This window comes from Haemorhous mexicanus, chromosome 1 (assembly GCF_027477595.1).
Source record: "Haemorhous mexicanus isolate bHaeMex1 chromosome 1, bHaeMex1.pri, whole genome shotgun sequence".
NCBI classification, from domain to species: domain Eukaryota; kingdom Metazoa; phylum Chordata; class Aves; order Passeriformes; family Fringillidae; genus Haemorhous; species Haemorhous mexicanus.
Window position 1 is genome coordinate 43622957 of NC_082341.1, and position 19860 is coordinate 43642816.

At 39.0% G+C, this 19860-nt stretch overlaps 1 protein-coding gene across 2 annotated transcripts in view; it reads left to right on the forward strand.

Moving 5' to 3' along the window:
* Positions 1–15839: 15839 nt before the first annotated feature.
* DNAJC13 (DnaJ heat shock protein family (Hsp40) member C13) overlaps positions 15840–19860 on the forward strand; it is a 57006-nt gene continuing 52985 nt past the window's right edge. For both annotated transcript variants that reach the window (XM_059847569.1, XM_059847575.1), the window contains exon 1: positions 15840–16050. The gene's annotated coding sequence lies outside the window, so the exon portion shown is untranslated. The remainder of the gene's footprint in view (positions 16051–19860) is intronic.

Consider the following 19860-nt stretch of genomic DNA (forward strand, 5'->3'; position numbering starts at 1 on the left):
AAAAGGCTAAAACTTCTACTCTACAAAGAATGTTAATGATTTACTGTGCTGGAATTTAAGAGTAATGATGAGAGTATAAAGATGCTTATTCGTAGGCACATAACCTTGGCCCATACAAATCCATGCCGAGGTGGTGTCAGCAATATTGCATAGAATTCTATTCTTGGCATGGAAGAGCTAAAACTACTGTATTTCTTACTGCATTTCTTATAAAGATGGGAATAAAAGATGGACATTTCCCTATAAACAGATAACTTCATTGATTTAGACACTAATGCTTCTTCATCAGAAATTGCCAAGTATTAATACTCAAATAGATAAATGAGTTGCTCTTGAAATAATAGAATATCACTTGAACTATTACATTACATGGTCTCTTCTGTGACTAGGCAACTTCACCTTCAAAGGGATTAGAGCACTAGAAAGACCTGCAAGATCGTGTGTAGGACATCAGGTACAGCTGGAAAGACAGTTTAAAAGACTAAGTCCTGTTTTGCTGATTTCTGTTAACATCTCTTGTAGAATGGCACTACCTTTTTTCCTGAGACTCAGTGCATTATAAATTTTTTCCATCCTGCAGACTGAGGTTCCAGTGGTCTTTTAAAAAATCTGTAGAGAGCAGAATGGCATTTATCAGTTCAAAGTAGATAGAGGCAAAAGAAATTGTCCTGGCTTCGCCTCTGTATATATTTAGCTGCAGTCATGTGCATGTCCAAAAAAAGGTAATTTCTTTGTGCTTTGTTTACAGCAGCTAAATCTCTTGCTCACTTCCTACAGTGAGCCCTTGACTTCAGAGGACACAGCAATTCTCCTGGCTAATCTACCCTGTAAGCTAAAACTATGGAAAGAAAAGTTATAAAAGGCAGTGTGATCATAAAGTCTTTTCTTTAGGATGATAAGAATAAATGTGGACTGTAATTTAAGATCCAAATAGGTAAGCTCTCCACTCTCTAAAATACAAGTGTTGACAGCATTTAGATCAATAATTACAGGCAGACTAGAAAAAGTCCATAATACCCACAACTAGTGAGCACAGTGCCAGTACTTCTTGGAAGTGGAGCTCCTTCATTCTTTCCATTCGAAGGCATTCTCACAGTTTCTCCTGGCTGCTCTTCAGGAAGGAGCAAGAGCTGAAGCAGATCTGATGCCTACATCTTGTTCAGAATTTTTGAAACATGCACATTTAAGATGAAAATAAATGTGATTACTGAATTACTGTTGTACTTGTTGTACAACAGTTTCTTCACTTGTTTTATTAGAATCTATATGAAGAAATACTTTTACAGTGCAGGTCGATTCCTCCAGGGCAGTCAAACGAACAATTCAGACATAGAATGCTAAACTTGTATTTAGATGAAGTCATTTGCTACTGATACAAGTAGCTGTACATGAGAATCTTCTGTATCCTCTGTAATATGGTGGTGGAAGACAGCTTTATCAGTCTGTTATCCACAACAACCAGACTCCTCTTTTCTTGGTAAAAGAAGATGTGGATGAAAAAGCGCAATAATCTGGAGTACTCTTCAAATAAACACATAGAAGACTCCTTTTCCTAAATGAAGGCCTAATTTTCTCTTCACTCAGTTAAATGTTTGGAAAGAAGGATCTGAAAAAGACAGGCTATATTAAACCATGCAATGCTGTGGTTAGCCCATCTCCCGCACAGTTATTGAGTTGTCTTCTCTTGTAAAGTTATTTGCTCTCACCTCTGATTTACTGACAGGATAGAGGTGAAGGACAACAATACAGTGAGTACATACTGTATTTTTATATATTTTAATGACCAAAATATTTGGCCATGTATGTGAACCAAATGAGTCATTAATCCCCTTGGCTCCTCATTCTAACTACTACGCTGAACCTCACCGTATGCACCAAGCATAGTCTCTGCTGATTTATCTCCCTCCCTTTCTGACCATACATTCAGTAATATCGATACTATAAAAAAAAACACTAGCTGGACTGATTGGTCTGGTTGTCTGGTTGAGGTTTCACTACGGTTTGAATGCCAACCCGCTGTAAAGACCACTCTTCATTATGAAGTGCTGTTGTCATTAATGACTGCCTGACTTGAGCTCTAAGAAGAATCCTATATTCTGCAGAACAATCACTTAATACCTATTCACCTGATGCTTCAAACAAGTAACTCTAAACAAAATGCTAGGAGATTTTCATAACCATAGCTTGCATTATCAAAGCAGACTGAGCATTCTAAACAAACTTTCTTCTTTATTTCAATGAAGTAACTGCCACTTTGGAGGGTGCAGACATCCTTCGACTCTTCTTAAGTGCGTTATTTATAATGACATATCTCTCTGGTTTAGGATGTATTTTTAAAATGTAGTCTATATTTGTCATCAGAGAAAACACAAAGTCTAATATGAAGCTCTTGATGATGATAGGTCTTGACTATTCAAGAAAGAGCTGTGTATCCTGAAATAACAATGACAAACTTTAAATGAACTGCATTGCAGAGAAGAATGTTACATGTAAATGTAAAGAATGTTTCGTGTAAATTCTAAGAAAACTGGAAATACTATAGGAATGGTCATAGGCAGGGGTTTGGGAGATTTCTAATAATAAAATATAAAAATTTTGAAAATGGGCTCTTTTGTCAAGAAGTCCTGAAGTTACTCTTTCTGTTCTTCTCAGAGGCGCTTTTGATTTCCACCATGTGCTTACATGTTCACTGAGCCCTTGCAGATGTTACTGTGACAAGACCACTCCTGATTTCCCCTGAGTCTGAAAGAGTGCATAGAAGGGAGGAAGGAGAGGAACTGTGCATAGCTGGAGAGCACCCCATTCTCAAATCATCTTGCATTTATACACTAAGCAACTAATGTAAAACTGATAGCAAGCTAACATGACACACAGAAAGGAACTCAGAAAATATATATGTTTCATCATGTATGAGTTCTAAAGAAATTCTATCATGTTTTAAGGAAGATAAAAGCAACAGAAAGCATCTTGAATATGAATGGCATAATCTTAGTCTAGCCAAAGCATGCAGTAGAAATGTAACATAGCCTGAGCAGGAAAGCAAACCCAAAAGAACTCTGATTTTCCATATCCATGGGATGTCCCACTAACCATCAGCAGAGCCCAAAGGATCAGTCTCAAGAGTTAGCTTAAATATAGAAGCAGCTAAAATTAGCATAATCTTGATAAAAATATAAATTCCATAATGTTTGGTTATTTTTTACTTTCATAATGCCTTTCCTAGTACGAAAATCTATTTTTTTTTATTTTCCAACTTTTTTTAAATTATCCAACATTTTTGCATAGTGGATGGGCAGCTCCCCCAAGTGTTTACCAACCATTGGATTGTGTGGTTTCCAGCAGTGTCTGGACAGTCCTCTACTTTGATACAAGAGCCTGGGTGGGTAATGAAATGTCTTGGTATACACTAGACAGAGTCTGACAGTCAGCAAAATAATGGCATGAGAAACAGGTGTGATGGGGAAGGCAGTTTGTGTAAGCACCACAGGCTTCTCTTGAAATGAAACGTATGAGAAAAGCCAAGGCATAAGGTGCATCCTTAAGTACATTAATTATCAGCAGCAGGGCATTCACCCCTCAAGGTGAATTTGAATTCAAAATAAAATCTGCTATAAAGAGAAAAGATTTGTTCCACCTAAACATCATTTAGGTAAGGGTAAGCACAAAAAAATTTTTTTGTCAAAAGACAAAAGACCCAGCTTTTTGGGTACTGTTCAGGAACTGCTTTGTGTATGTAGAGATCAGTAGAGGCTGTGGTGTACCCACCGACATCCTCAGACATAATTCCATGTGTTAAATTCTATTTTGGTTAAAAAACTCTTTGGGGTCTCTGGAGTAAAAAGGGATTTCCAAATGGTGACAAAACTACAGGCATACTGTTGTGCAGAGGTGTCAAAGCCATGACAGCACTAGCTTTTCCTCAACAGTGGCAAATCCTCCAAAAGAAGATCGAGGTCACCGAGCTGCTGCAGGGCAGGGTAACAGCCACAGTTACTCTAGGAACTGATAACACAGGGCGTGGGGGAGCAACATCCCCTCGCCTGGTAAGCGCTGCCTCGAGTATTCCTGGCATGCTCTGTGAAATTAGGTAGACAAGGGGAGACTCCTTGTACCCTAGGAGTCTCCCCACCTTTACATCTCTCTTCCCATCACCTTTAGCTACAGCCCCGTGGGCATTAAGAAGGGCTGTCACAACTTCCTAAGGATTACTGGGAGCAGCCTGCCACCTACTGCTTAGACAAGATCTTGGTGTTTGCAGCTTCCCACGTATTGTAAGAAATCCTGTTTTCACAATCGTAAGAGATCATAAGAAAGTTTGTTTTAAAAGGGATCTAGCCCATTCTGAGTCTTCTGAATCTGAAGCTAAAAACATCTTGGATGGTAAAAGGTCAGTTCTGCCCTTCCAGAACTAACTTTTGCTTTAAAGGAGTAGAAAAGATATTAACAATTTTTTTCTAGATAACATGCAGAAAGTTGATACGTAAGCTAGTGTAAAATGAACAGATCTTGCTGCCTCAGAAAATACCAAACTTCACCACTACACTTGGCTCAGGGATTAACTCGTGGTCTTCTTTTTCACTGACAAGAACTTCTACTGAGTCATATTCAATGGCAAACTTCAGAAGAGGACCGTTTTTCTGACCTGTTAGCCTGTGTTCGTCTTGATCTGTGCTTAATTCCCATAGCCAGCTAATGTAAGCCAGACACCTTAAATGGAAGAACAGAGAAAAAATCTTTGATCATTGTGCTGTTGATTACAGGCTTAGTTGTGCTATATTAAATTTCCATGCTGACCACAGACTTTCCACCAGCATTTTCTTACCTCTTGTTGATTACAGTGATGAATCCAACCCAATGTATTTGGGCACTTGGTCTAACACTGGGAACTTCAGCTGGGGATTTTTAAACACTTTGTCATCTGAAGTCCAATGCTGTTGCCACATGCAGATACAAGATTTCTATCAAAACCAATGAAAGACATACTTGCTCTAGAAACAGATGTTCTAGCAAGTTTGAAATTTTGTTTATTTTTAATTCTGTGAAAATCTACAACATAAAACTTTTAAAGCCCTAAGCTATTAATGGTTAAGACTGTAATTTGAGAAATAATTAATGGCAAGGAAATTCCCACTTCCAAATTCTCCTTCAAGACTTTGTATTAATGTAAGTAAAAAAAATTTTGATACACTGTAAGCAAACTTATTGTTGTAACAGATTTATATTGCTTTTAATAGTAGCATTCACATTTTAAAAAGGTACTTCTTGAGGTAGATGAAGTTATTGATCAGAAATTAATTATTAACTTTGTGTTGCCTCTTGCAGTACAGAGCAATTCTGCTTGAAGCCCATTCAGACAAGATGTGAAGAAGGGACACACAAGGGTATGTATGAGATAAAAATAGCAAAGGAAATGTGAAGATATGCACAACACTTACCTTGAAGCCACCTCCTGGAAATCCTCACCTGTGGGATGAGTATATCACACATGCACAGTTCCACTCTAATCCCTCACACTTAGAGCATTCACCTAAGAAAGGCTGGAATAGGTAGGTCCTGCTAGATGGCAAAGGCAGGAGCAGTGAAATAAGGAACAATATGGTAAGCTGCAAATATCAGATTTTGGGCAGGGGGCTATTAAGTCTCTCCAGGAAATCGAGGGGAAGAAATAAATTCTCCTAGAGAGAAGAAAATATACAAACCCACAATGAAACAGTAATGTTCTGCATAGGGATGCCGGAAGCCGCAAAGTAAAAGGAAACAGAATCCCATGTGTTGAGCTGGTTACAAATTGGAACACTGTCAAATGCAGCTTCAGGCTTTTTAATTCTGCTTTTAATCAGCAAAGTCCATGCTGTGTCCCTGTTTACTGGTAGCACTGAAATAAATTTAGGGCCACAACTGAACAGTTTGTCCTTTGTCTGCCATGTGCCAAGTCATCACTTTGTGCTTCTGTCAAAAGCTACATTAGTTTTCCTAAAAAACTGGGTGTGCCAGGTCTCTAAGCACTTGTCAGAGAGAATACCAAATTTTATTCAAAGACATAACTGCAAGTCATTTTTACATAAGAAAATAACAGCAAATTAATTAAATGCTTCATTTTCTCTTAATTACTACCAATATATTAGTTTATTCAAATACAATAAGCTAACAATTCAGTTTTAGTACCGTTCTGTATAGAGTATTCTATACCTTACTTGACTGCAATCTTATTTGTGCTAGAAAATTTCCTTGTAAGGATCAGGTCACTTCAGATGATAAGATTCACACCGAAATAATTAATCAGCATATCTGGTGTTAAGAAAATAATTACCTCTTCATAAAAAGACTCAGTTTGAACATGTTCAGTAGTGAAAAAAAAAACAGGCTCAGTGCCTTTTTTGCTAACAAACCACTTGTTTTGCATGTTGGGATGAAAACCATCAGTAAAAAGCTTGAGCAATTATAAAATTGGCTTATATATTCATGAATTTCATTCTTGACTTTCCTATAGTGGAAGATATTCCTCCCCTCAAAATTCAATTTGGACCAGAAGCTGAAACAAAAGAATTCTGTTATTTTTGAATAGTCATCATGGTCCTTTTCATGCATGTTATAACATCACCCCTATTGAGGGACAATTCAAGCAGTTTTAAACTTAGTCTACCCTTCACTCGAGTGGATAGCACTTACTTGCTGACCAACTAATTCAATAAGCACACTAGCTAATTTCACTTCACTGTTAAGTAATTTATCAAAAAGCTGATTAATTCATATAATCCAAAACAGGTTACTAGTATAGTACAATAATAATTTGTATTTTCCACAAATTAAGATGTATAGATAAGAATATATTTGAGCTTCTTTTGTTACATGCCTCTCCACCATACACTAAAAATAGGACAGCAGAAGTTCAGAGGAATTTGGCCAAAAAAACAAACTAGCACTAAATAAGATTACATAACTGTCCATATGCTTATGCTTAAAAACAACAGCATATGCCTTATATACCACTTGATGGTCACGATCTGTGTCAAAGCAAAGCAAAAAGAGTGGGAAGATACTATGGATAACATACTGCCTGAAATGAATGCTAGAAGGGGTGTTAACTTACTGCTGTTAACTTTCTGCCTTGCTGCTTGTGCTTTCTCACATTCATCTACTTCTGTTTCCATTAATTCAGCCAAATGACCCAGTGATCTGGATATTAAGGGTGAAATACTTTTTCAACACCAGAATCTAAAATACCAGTATCTGTGCAAGACTGAGAAATTGGTAAGGGCCTCAATGATTTGGTCATAATGAGAAAAACGAAACCAGCAACAGCATGAGGGAAATGAAGGTGAAACTGTAACAATAAGAAAAAATATCTACCGACTCAAAAGAAAACAGAAATTTCCAAAGTACTGCTTCTGCTTATTACAGGAAATGGGAAAGAGCCGAAAATCATGCTGACTGATGCTCTTTTTATGACTCACTGTGTCCAGCAATCTTACGTTGTAGCTGTCATTCAATAACAGGGGAAAGGCAAAGAATCAGCTTCTCTATGTCCACGGCTTGCAATGCAGTTTAGCATTACTGCAGAATATGCTACACCCTCCTTCTGCGGTTAATGTGGATGTAATCTGATTATCACTCTAAATAGCTCATAACACGAGCTTTATAAGCACCTGTGCCCATCTCTTCTGAGCCTTCTTCCAAGGAGAGGGTGTGTTGCCTAGGAATATTCCCCACCCTCCTTCAGACCAGCACTAGCGATCACTGATGTTGCACAGAGCTTAAAACATTTCTCACATAATGATGGGACCTCTTGCCTGTGAACAATAAAGGTGAGAATATGCCTGTAGGGAATACCACCCACCTCTGTGGGTTCAATCACCTTATTTTTCTTCAGGAGCTCCACAATGTCATTTGGAGATTCAGAGTCAAGGACTCCAGGGTAATTGCGCGTGACCTCTCAGATCTGAGATGTGTCTGCATTGAGGAGGAGGAGGCACAGCTCCCAGAATCAAGGCTTTTCCTGGCTCCATCAGGAGTTTCAGGTTCAAATGTCAATTAAATCAGATGCATCATGTGCCATCAGACATGCCAGCTCTGCCTTGCAGGGACAGGGTGGTTTTGTGTGCCACACTTTGCCGAGGGAAATTACACCAAGATGTAAAGCTACACATAGGAGTATAGCCCGAAATACCATCACTGATGACTTCAGTCAGACATATTCTGACTGAAGTGAACTGAAAGTCACTATAGATAATTTCTATTTTTTCATAGCAAAAAAGGGACAGGGGGTGGGGAGGGAGCAACTTAAGTAGCCTAGTAACATGTGAATACTACAAACCAGCACACACAAAGATAGACAAAGTTTTGAAATTGTTGTAAAGGGTTTCTTTGGAGAGCAGGATTAAATAGTGATTGGATAGTGATTTGGATAGCCTCCAAAATGTGGGAAGCAGCAGGTGTTGGGCATCCCATTTTCTGTGCTATGGTTCTGGAGCTAGGGGTGCCTGCTGTATTCTCATAATGAAATTTCTGAATGCTTTGAGAAACTGATCATAGTTCAATAAAACAGTGCTTGAACTAACATGGAATTTTTTGTCTTCCAGCAATCAGATAATTGCATTCTGTTTTACTTTAGGATGTCTATGAAACCAAAACACATTTTTGGTAAAATCCACCATGCAAATATGTTCCAGTTGTGGATCACGCATATAGGGTGAGCTATTATTGGGGTGGGGGGTCCCTAACAGATAATACAGGCTATACAGATAATGCTTGAGATTTAATTGTTATAAAAGCAACACAGCTTTCACATATTATGCAACTTAGGCCTTTTAGCCAGAAGCTTTTTCATTGCTGCTGCTACTGCTGCTATTGGTAGTGATCTGTTCACAGACTAATTAGAGTTGAAGAATGTTATTAGGCAATAAAATGTTCTTTTGTTTTTGTGATAACACCTTGCAGCTGTATCACTCCTAAATGGTTATGCATTTCTCAGCTAGCAGTCATTCTAAATTGTAAAGAGTATGCTACTTGACTATAGGAAGCTTAAAAAAAAAAAAAAAGGAAAAATTAAATATTTTTTCAGATTTACATTTTTTCTCACAAGGCTATAATTTCAATGGCTTGGCCTGCAAGTTATGATATCATAATTTCCTCTGTTCTTCTCTGTGCTTCATGAACAAATTTTTATGAAATTGGATATGCTCAAGAACATTCTTGCACTCTGAAAATAGTAAGACTTTTAGGATCATCTGAGACACTGTGGGCAAGGTTAATAATTCCTGTTTGTTGTTTTGTCCACAATTATTTCCATTGGGCATTATAATCTCATTTATTTCTGCTTCTGGGATTTGACCCCAGACTAAAGAATCAGAGAATTAGTACGTACTTTTCCCCTATGGCTCTACAGGCTGCAGTGATGAATCAAGTATAAATGACTCCTTCATAACTCTTGCTGATGAAAACTATATTGTATGAGCAACAGTAATCTGTTGCTTGGTTTTCAAAGGCCCTTTTGGTTTGGATGACGAAAATTAAACACCTTCACTGCAAGAATCTCACTGTGATTCTGAATAGCTCCACCAAAAAATTAGTAGAATTGGTTTACCAAAAAATTGATAAAATTCCAATGACTGAATTTTCCTACTGTCCCACTAATTCACTGCGCTCCTGAAATAGTTCAGTGTTCAAAATAACTTTACTTAACTATTTTATTTTATTTGTTTTGTTTTATTGTTATTCTAATTGCTGAATATATATTTCAGCCACTCAGTCAATATCCAGTTTCTCAAATTAATAGCATTCCCACTCCTGCACTAGCATTTAAATTTAACTTTCCACAAAAATCACCTTTCAATAAATAAACTGACAATGAAATTGACAATGCAATATCTTTAGGAGGTGAATTTTATAAGACAGGAGCATGTGCTAAAATACTTGAGACATGTAAAAGTTGACATGTCACACTGTCACACAGATCAATACATTGAATAAGCCTGCAAGGTACACTGTCATCTGTTTTTGTTCTCGTGTCTATAAAAAGAGACAGGGAGAGATCAAATAGCAATTTTTTTTTTTTTTTTTAATAGGAGAAGTGTGCTTTTGCTAAAAAACATGATCTTTAAAAGTTGTGTTAGGATACTTGAAAATTATACACATATTTTCCGCGTATTCCTATATTATATTAGGAATACGCTGAAAAATAAGCATTAATGTACTTTCAACTATTAGAAGTCAAATATTAGAAGCAGAAGGATGCTGAGAAAATAAATTAATTCATGTTTCTGGAGTACTCAGTGTACTGAACAATGTCACAGAAATGCCAATATGGAAATTAGTAAGCTTGAATATTCTGAAGCTCGAATAATAGAGCTGGTACAGTGTACACTAAATAAATCTCTTGGGCCAGAAAACTGAGCAATGTGAATAGAACACAGCATAGCATCCATGTGGATTCAATGAGTCCTTTCATCTTGTGAAGTGAATAAGGCAAAGTTCCCATGGATAAAAATTATACACAAGCATGCAATTATTTGCAAAGGCAATCCAAATCTTCTGGAATTTTTTAACTCTAAAAGACTTTTGGGTTTACAATGTCGATACTGCATAGTTATTTATGTATGTAAATGCATAATTCTCTAGGTTTATTTTTAAAATCCACATAGTTATGATGTGGAATTATATCATATACCACATCTAGATCTGCAACACAGATCTCTGATTGGTATTAAGAATAACTAACAACAGAACTAAGTTGAGATCCACTAGAGAGGATGTCAGATACAAATGGGAATTAGGTTTCTCAGCCTGAGTTATCCTGCAAAAACTGTGGTTTCTAGTTCAGCAGACTGTTGTGGGTACTGTCTCTTTTGTCCTGTCTTTTGCAACCTGTTGCTCTGGTAAACCCTTTCTCCCACTCCTTGCTTCTACATTTGAGTCTTTCTATCATCCTATTCTATTCCTCAGATTAATCTCTGTCTCCTTCCTAGACATTCCCAGTCTTTCTTCTCAGCTACTTGTATCATTAACAGTGTTTTTCTAGGCCAGAGCTAAGTATATCTTCTACTTTTGCTTTCCCTCTTCTGTGAGTTGCCTGTATCAGTTTTCTTGAGAAAAAGTCCTCTTCTCCCTACATAAGCACTTCTCCGGTTCACAGTAAAATTTTCAAACATCAAAGCCTCACAGCAGAAGCTGCCTGATTACTCTCCTTCTCAGTTGTTCAAGATACTTATCCATCCTATGAGAGTCCCATGTGTAAAACCCCCTCCTACCACACTGGCCCATTCTGCTCTTCCAGAACTTCAATTTCTTCTTTGCACAGGCCTTCACTTTTCTCACAGTGTGCTCCTTCTGCAATGCCTCTTTGTGTTTCAGGGCACGTCCCTGCAGGTGCTGTGTGTCAGCAGTGGGAAGAAGTATCACCTGGGACATCCACAGCACCTTTTATCACAAAATGGTCCCCAGGGTCTGATACTTCAAAGAACAGTTTACCTTAAGCAGCCTTGCAATTCTAAGGCGAAGAATTCCCAAGATGAAATAAGTATATGGGAATTTCCATCATCATTTTATTAAGGTTTCCACTGAACATATGTTTACAGATTGTTTTTCAACAACCCGACTAAATGCAGTCAAAAGATAAGGTAGTTAAATACTTACTCTATAAATTGGTTGCTATTTTGTTTTACATGCAATAAACAATACATTTCTCTTTTACATTTTCCTTTGAAAAAATACAACCACACATTTTTTCAAACAGTAATTTCATTAGGAACTGTTACAGCATTTAACAGTTTTAGTTCCATTAAAAGATTGTTTTAGTTTTAGTTCCATTAAAAGATTGTTCCATTAACAGTATTTAGTTCCATTAAAAGATTGTTTCTACTATGAATGACATCTGAGGTTTTAAGCAAATCTGATATACTCACTTTTCTTACACCAGATGTACCCACATACTAAGACTGGATTGTAACTAATATTGGAACTTATCTGTTGGAAGGTAAAAGAGTTAAAAGATAATTTGTAGATTATATTCAAAAGACACACCAAAAACACCAGGTTATACAAAGGTATAGATGGATCAAGAGCTCAAAAGTTAATATGTGAGTGTTTACTGCACATAGGCCAATGCCAAAATGAAAGGATTATCCAAACAGAAGAAGAGTTATTGGATGAATGCTATGAATATGAATACAGATTGGCATGCATCACTGCATTGAAGATACTTATTAATTATTTACCAAAGTTTATCACAAAGTTAATTAGCTAAGGCTACAGTTATTATTAAGCCATTAGCTAAGATAACCAACAAGTCATCATTTACAAGTGTATTAGGAAATAAAGAATTATTAATGGGGAGCATCCGAAAGTTACCTGTTAATAAATGTCACAGAGAAGATAAATTATCGTTATTATCTGCAGGTATTTTTAGACAAAATATGTCAAGATACATAAAAATTTGATGTGAGCTCTGAACAGCTGGCAGATTGTCAGCATACTCTTAATGCATCTTTGGTATAACAAGGAATAGAACAAAGACTGATGCAGGAATATGGGTCTGATTTCCAGAAGGCCCTCAGTGTAACCTGCATTTTGCCATTTACAACAATTTTGCAGTAAAAGAGACAAAATCCACGACAGAGGTTTCCAAAGGCATGTTTCTTAATCAGATTTATGTGGGACTTTGACATTTACTTCCCCCCTTTCAAAATCTTTCTGTTCTCCCTTCTCAGTCAAGTACTATAATTAGCTGTAAAGGGATTGCTGTTCTTGTTATTTGGTCATTTAAAATTACAATTATTAAGATATTTTCTGTTAGTTATCCTAAATTCATACTAAGCTGTGTTGTATCTCTTAGATCCAGTCTTAAAGAAGACTAGATAGATCCCCATTACTTCACGGCAGAAAAATAGTAGGTGACCTTAGAGTGGATGGTCCTGCACCCTCCAACACTGCAAGTTATGTAAGAGAGTAAAGTAACTATTCCCAGTTCTAGCAGGAACTTATTTTCTTCTAAGACAAGGAAGGATGGAAAAATCTCTCATTTGTCCAAACAGATGATCTAAAATTCTGCCCTACCATTAGTACTAGGAGGGGAAGATAATTGGTCCATTTTTTGCTGCTTGCAGGCCAGGTAGAAACTTATTTTTTGCTGCTATAAACCACAATATATCTGTCTCAAAAGTAATAGGATCTCTGCTCTTATAGGTTGTATTTACAATCATAATATTTGCTGTTCCTGTAGAGAATCTTAGCATTGGCTCTACAGTACCTGTACTGTAGCCTGCTTGAAGAATTCAGCCATCCTAAACCACAGTCTTTCAGAATAGGTGCTGATCTCAAAAATAGCCAGTGGACTATTAATTATTTAGTGGTGGACTAGAACTCTTCATTCCTTCCAGATTTCAATAATTGGATGGTAAGGAGAGACCTTGCTCTCTAGACTGGAGATGGCCTGAACTCTTTTGCAAATGGAAGTATTTAAATGGACAAGGTCATATTGACATTTGCAGTACTTCAGGTGAAAGATCTGGAAGAACTGAACTTGGTTTTGCTTCTCCAAAATGGATTGAAGCAATTTAACATTTTATCTTCCAAGAAGGCATCAAACCTGTGTTTTGCTATTCTTATTTTGATAGTGAGAATGGCTCTGATATGACTTCTGACTCTGTAAGTGACTGGGAAAACTAAGGGCAAAACACTACCTGTGTCAGACATAGGTAATAATAAAACTGCTATTGACATTAATGGAGTGAGGGTTTTGTTCACTTTCTTTTTAAATTAAAACAGCAAGCTTTTAAATTTGCTGGTGTTAATAACACAGTTTTTGCATTCCAGCATTTTCACAAACTTTTGGTTACACAGAAAAATGAGATCCTATCCCTAAAACTATCCAGTAGTGTCATCTCTTACAAAAAAAAAAAAAAAAAGACCAAGCAAACCATAATATCTTTTTCTGCACACAAGGTAACTTCACACATACTTTACAGTTAGACAGTAATGAAATCCTGGTCTGCTTTAATTGCTGAAAGATATTGAACCACGTTGTACAATATAATTTCCATAAGTTCCTGTCAGAACTATTAAACACACCTTCCTTGTTTGCTTTTTCTCTGAATAATTTCAAAATTATTATTTCATTATCTCTCAAATTTATCTCAATCTGTATCCTCCTTTTCTTTTATCAGTTGTTTGTATTAGAGCCAAAGTTAACACCACTACTTACACAAAAGCATGCCTAAAAATAGAGGAAAACACAGTTACTGAAATATTAGTTTGAGCGGAATAAATATACTGAAATATAATCTGTGCTGTCTGATTAAAATCCATCCATGAAAACATTGATTACCACTTTGTTACATCAATTTCATTACTCAAGTGTCATTCTTTGTTCCCGAGTAATAAACAGCTAACAAGCTGATGCTTTACTTGATGTATTTTACTTACCAACATTAACAGTGCAAAATAAGTGCTGAGACAAAATCAACACCCCCCTGAACCAAAAACCCTCTGAGGCAACTAATCAACAAAACCAGAAACCACTCCAAACCTGTCCAAAAACCATTCCAGGCACTCAAAGAAACTCTTCCGAATCATATGACCTCCCTCTGAAATTAGATTCCTACAATTCCTAGTACGTTAATAAAACATTAAATCTTTTTTTTTTCCTCCCTTGAAGTTCTGTAACCAAAAGCAATTTATCAGCTTCCCCGAAGTAATATGTTATTTTCTCATCAGAGCTATTCTATCACAGTGCCCCAGATTCAGAGGACTAGATTTAACAGAAGAATGTCTGACTAATATTTAAATATCTTAAGCAAAATATAAGACAGATAATTATCACAGAATATCCTGAGTTGGAAAGGAACCACAAGGATCATCGACTCTAACTCCCAGCCCTGCTGTGACACCCCAAGAGTCACACCCTGTGCTCAGGAGCATTGTCCAAAAGCTTCTTGAGCTCTTCCAGGCTGGTGCTGTGACCACTTCCCTGGGGAGCCTGTTCAGTGCCCAACCACCCTCTGGGTGACAATCTTTCTCCTGATATCTGCCCTAAATCTCCCCTGACTCAGCTCCATGCTGTTTCTCAAGAGTAGATATGATGGTGAAAAGGATATTCAAGGATAGTAAAAAAAATTAACACCTGTGGTTTTGGTATTTTTCACCAAGATAGTTCCACTTACAGTTTTTTCCTCATTTCTCTCTTCATCTGCAGGCTTTAATGACACTCTTTTAAGGGAAAGACCATAGTATTCTAATGCAAATCATATTTTAAAATATTCAAAATATTTATTCCGATCAGTAGGCATTTTAAGGATCTCGTGTTATAACGCTGCCGTAGTTTGCAAACATTTTTGGGAACCCTTGCATCTGGTGCAGAATATGGGGAAGTTGACGGGGAGCTTAAGAGTCCCGTAACAAATCTGGAGGGTGGTTAGCCAACCACATAAATCAGTGATTCAGTCTCTGCAGCCTTAATGTGGCATTTTAACATTGCTTTTACAGTCACGTAAGTAATGTGCATAATTAAACAGCGTGCTCCGGCTTTTTAACTGTTCCACGCGCCTTCCACGGCCTGGAGACGCTCGGGCAGGAGCGCACCGGTCACTGACACTCCTCAGGCGACGCGCAAGGGGAGCGCCACGGGCACTTTGCACCCCGGCGGCCCGGCGCCTGCGCACGGAGCCATGCCGGTTCCCGGCAGAACAAGGCAGGGCAGGGCAGGGCAAGGGGCGAGGGTAGGAAGGAAGGAAGGAAGGAGGACGGAGTGAGGAAGGGAGGGAGGGAGTGACTGCGGCGGGAAGGGGGAGGCAGCGCGGAACACATCAGGTGACCGCGTCCCATGACGGCTCCGGGCCGCACGGCGGCTGCGCCGAGGGGGCGGTCTCGCTGCCCTAGCTAAGATGGCGGCCTCCAGCGCCAGGCTCTGAGGCAGCGGGAGCGGTGTAGCGGCTGCCGCCCGCCCCGCCGGCCGGAGGGTAAGGGGTGAGAGCTCCGCTCAGTGCCCCTTCGCCCTTATCGCCGGGAAAGCGCATTGCTGGTGGCGGCAGGTCCGGGCAGCGTGGGCTCCCCGGCCAGGTAAATCCCAGCGGCGGGGGAGGTGAGGGGGCGTCGGCCGCAGCCCCCGCCTCCTTCCACGGTCCCAGGTGGGCGGGCAGGGGGCGCGCCCGGCCCGCGGGGCTGTGCGGGGAGCGGGGTCGGGGTCGGGGCTGGGGCAGCAGCAGCGCTCGCTCTGCCGCCCGGGGGCTGATGCTGCCGCCAGCACAGCCCCGCTCCCGCCCCAGCCGTGAGGGGCCTGGGGCTATGAGCCGGCGTCCCTCGTCCCCAGCGTGGTACCTGTCAGCAGCCGCTCGCAGCCCTTCGCTTCCTGTATCCGGGCTGAGGAGAGGGCTGGGGTTGTTCTCCAGCCTCTGCCCGCCCGGCGCTTCGCTCGGCATGTCCCGCACCTGATGCGGCTTCTGTAGCCTCCGGGCTACAGAATTTGTCTTTTTTCTTAAGAGAATATTGACGTGTCCATTAAGAAAAGACACGTTATTTTCCTTCTCCTGCTTCAGATGAAAATATACCCGTCAGGAGAAGCTTTGGGAAATAATTTATGAAGGGTGGGAGAGATGTGGCGGAGATATGCTCTCACAGCGATGAGATTTTATTTCCTTTTTGAGTGCTCGTAGTATGCCTGAAGAGCATGAGGAGAACTAGATGCACTTTTCAGAAAATCTACCCTTAATGCTCTTATTTTTTCCACGAACATTTGATTTCCTTTCATGCATGCTTTTAGCTTGCTTTTTGTTTTCTGAAAGTCAAAACAAGCAGTCATATTGGATGGTTTTCTGTCTGTGGTGAGCTGCCAGCAGTCTTTGGCATAGATTTTCCTGTGGAGTGGTGTGAAGCTTGTGCCTTCATCGCTATACCTCTACTGAGGGCTGAGTTCTGGGCCATTAAAATATTGTCTTAGCACTTCAGTTTGGGAGGGAGAGGTCTTTTTTCTCTTTTTGGCTTGGTGTTCTCAAGCTGAGGGAGTGTTTGAGCATTCTGCTTGGGGGAAAACATAGGCTTAGAAGTTTGTTCAGCGACTTCCTGTGAATGCACTTAATATCTGCAGTGTGGCTGCTTTTGAAGTTAATGTAGTCTGAAATTTGTTGTCCCTTTTTCTCCTGTGCTCTTTCACAAATAAGATATGTGATGGTCGGAGTAGATAACTGCTTTTTTTTCATGTTACTTAGCACTGGTTAGATAATACTGCATTTCAGAAAATATTCCTGGTTTTAGAATTAAAGTTCTCTGAAGCGGAAGACTTTTTTTGTTGATTATTAGATTTGTCTGCATAGGCTACTTGCATGTGGTGAGATCTGTTGAAAAGGAGGCAGTTCTTGAAGGGATTACTAGTGACTTGAGTTTCATTTTGGGATTGAGTTAGGAAGGTGGTTCACAAACAGTTTGATGAATAAAATCAAAATAACAGGACCAGTATTACAGATGTGAAAATGTGCTTGGCTCTAGCCTGCTTCAATTCATAGATGTGCAGCTTGGTCTAATTCTTCCTACTATAAGCAGCCAAGTGCCAGAACACTTAACTAGAAGTTACTGGCGCCTTTCTATTATTACTGACAGTTTTTTCCATTTGCAGCAAATATCTGAGTGTTTGGAGACAAGGTTGTATTTCTGTCCCTGTGTGGTATAGACTTTCCAGGAACTTTAACCTTGTATTTTAGCCTTGTTGGAACACATTTTTTGAAAGATTTATTTTGTATGTATTGCTTGCTCCTCTGGGTGTCATGTGGCATTTTTCATAGTTTCCAAACACATTTTTGTCCTGAGGGACTGAATCACTTTGTATATCCAGATTTTAAGTGATATGCTGAGGTTTGGTCTTTAAAGCCAGATCTGTTTTTTATACTGTGGAGGTGACTTTGCTTTTGACTTGTTTGAAGCTCAGTAAGTGAAACTTACTGACTTAATAATTCTTCAGCTGGCATTCAACCATATCTTGAAGTGTTAACCTTCAACTGCTTAGCTTCCTGATTTGCTTCCAAAAAACTATTCTTGTGTCAAAAAAAATTAACAACTCCCTTGCCTCACTAATAAAACAGAACATTATTCTGAAGAAATATGACAGGATTGCTAAACTATGACTGAAAGGAACACTATTTTTTTTCTTCCTTCCCTTAGTGGGTATATACTTTTGTTCTGATACTCACCTGTCTAGCTGGTGAATCAGATTGGTTCATTGGTAAAGCAGAATGCTAATATAAATTTAAAAGACAACCAGAATCTTCCACACTTTTTCCTATCCTTAACACTGGTCCTCAGTGAGGGAATGGGTTACCTGGAGGGTGGACTCTGATGTTGTCACTGTCATTTATGGCAGTAGTAAAGCTGGAATTCTCAGCCTGTTTCGGTCCTGGGCCACTGAAGGTGGGATTGCTGCTATCACTGAGGCAGGTTGCATGTAGCCTCTTTTAAGGATCTGGTGGATCTTTTTCCCCCCCTTACAAAAAGGACTGGGAGTTCCTAAGCTACAGATGAAGTCTGTTTCCACAGCTAATTAGGCTGTAGTACTTTAGGAGAAGAATACTGTTCAAGGAAGAGGAAAAATTAATGCTTGTTAGAAAGAGTCTGTCTGAAGGCAAACCTCTGCCACTTAGTGACCACAGCAATGAAAGAGGAGGCTGAAATGTAGACAGGTAAAACATTTCAGTGCAGGAAAACTCACTTATTTAAATAATGCCTTTAAAGCTACAGAGGTGTAGGTGACTGGAAATCAGGCTCCAGACTTTAAGCTAGCAGGTAGGTATGTAGAACCACAGAATAACAGAACCTTAGGGTTTTTTTTAGTGCTTTGCTCTCATTGCTTTCCAGCTGGATCCTGTTTTTATGCTCATAGTATGTCTTCTCTCTCTCAGAAGAGTCACACTTGAGCTTGCTATGATTATTTGTCCCTGTGTAGTAAAGACTTTCCAGGAAATCTTACTAGTATTAAGCCATGCTGGAATAATTTTTTAAAACAAAATCAGAGTTTCTTATCTGCATTTCTCTTCCTCTTTTGCCCAAGACACTTCAGTTTCTTATCAGCATTTTACTCCTCCCTGTAGTGGAACAGAATAATAATCCTGTGTGAGGCTCTGAATCCTACCTTGTTAAACCTTTGTTAAAGAAAGATATTGAGGCTTTGTAATAATAGATAATATAATCAGGAAAACTCAACCTGAATTCTGCACTAAACTTTGAACCCATGTCCAAACTTCTGACTTTATTTAATAAATTGAAGGAAACTTATATGTAATTACAGCTGTGCCTATTGCTTTGATGTCTGCAAGGTCACAGCTTTTCTTCTGACTCCACAAGTGCTGGTTTGAGACTGACTTGTCTCAGTTTCCTGAAATAGATTGTTTTCCCAGATGGTAGTTTTGTCTAAAGAATGTGAAATCCTGGAAAAGTGCAAAGTGCATACAGGTCGAATATAGATTGTGTAAAAGATCCCTTTAAACTCAAACTATTCTATGATTCTGTGTAGCTTAAATTCTGAGGCAGGGGGAGTCCTGGAAGCAGTTCAGGCCGTTTAGTTTAAAGGGTTGCTATTTCTGGTACATGAGGCACTCAAAAATGTGGTTTCAGCTCTTCCCCTAAGGCTGTTTCACTGCTATTTACAGTACTACAGGAACCAAATAGAAAAGTCTTGTTGAACTTCAGTCCTGTGAAAAAGCTGATTAAAATATCCAGGGGAGATTTTGGAGAGTGCTTTTGTTAGGCTCCCAAAAGAAGCTGCGAGTTGTAGACAATACTTTGCCTGCAGAATCCTTGGATTATTTGACTACAGGCTGTATTCAGCATGCCCTCAACTAAGACAATCATGTTTACAAACTGCTACTTTCAAAGTAGTTTTGCCTC